The sequence below is a fragment of the Heterodontus francisci genome, chromosome 50 (assembly GCF_036365525.1).
Source record: "Heterodontus francisci isolate sHetFra1 chromosome 50, sHetFra1.hap1, whole genome shotgun sequence".
Taxonomy (NCBI): Eukaryota; Metazoa; Chordata; class Chondrichthyes; order Heterodontiformes; family Heterodontidae; genus Heterodontus; species Heterodontus francisci.
This window is the reverse complement of record NC_090420.1, coordinates 6,883,505-6,884,695: the sequence shown is the minus strand read 5'-3', so window position 1 is coordinate 6,884,695 and position 1,191 is coordinate 6,883,505.

Genomic DNA, 1,191 nt, shown 5'->3' with positions numbered 1-1,191 from the left:
TCACCAGAGAAGAAAATTATTCCCTATTACATTTGGTGAAGACTTTAATAACCTCACATCCTTGTGTCTCACCATCTCAGGTCAAACTCCCTACAGAAACTTTAAACATTTAACTATTCTGCTGGAAACATTTTCAAGGGCGCAGCCATTCCTTCATTACGCTTCCTTCTTTGACATGTGATTGACAAATATGTGTGTAATGGAGAGAGAGAGAGAGTGAAAAAAAAGAGAGAGAGTGCGATAGAAAGTTAGAGGACCAGCTAAAGACAGATAGAGAGAGAGAGGCAGAGAGAGGTAAAGCGATGGACAGAGAGAGAGAGAGAGAGAAGGAGAGAGAGTCATTGAGTCATGGAGTCACTACAGTACAGGAAGTCATTTTGCCCATCAAGCCCATGTAAATCAATCCTTTCAGTCCCATTCCCCCGCTCTATCCCCATCGCCCTGTAAATTATCTAAACCTGTCATATTTATTATAATCTTGTACATGTCTATCAAATCTCCCCTCAATCTCCTTTGCTGCAAGGAGAACAACCCCAGCTTCTCCAACCTCACCTTTCAGCTAAAGCCCCTCATGTCTGGAACCATTCTGTTAAATCTCCTCCACCCTCTCAAGGACACTCACATCCCTCCAAAAGTGTGTTGACTAGAACTGGATGCAATTCTATGGTTGTGGCCCAACTAGAAATTTATACAGGTTCAGCATAACTTCCCTACTATTGTACTCAGTACCTCTATTTATGAAGCCCAAGATCCGATATGCTTTGCTAACGACTTTCTCAATGTGTCCTGCCACCTTGAAATAACTATGCAATTGAATCCCCAGGTTTTTATTCCTAAAAATATGCTTTATTCATATAAATCTGTAAAAAATGCATTATACAACAGTTCAAAACAGCACCAAGTTGACATTCCAAAAAGTGCAAAGGAAATCAGTTTTCTTCAATACAGGAGTGAGTTGCCTCACAGCCCTTGCACTCCATTTTACCTGACATGGACATTTTACAGCAAACCCATATCTGGTGTATACAGCACGAGGGGTTTCCAATGGGTCCAGCTGCCCAGTTCACTATGGCGGGGGGACCTTACACAGTGGTCTTTCCCCATTGAGCCTTTGCAGTGGCTACCCCAAGCTTTAGTGCGTCCCTCAGCACGTAGTTCTGGACCTAGGAATGTGCCAGTCTGCAAAACTCA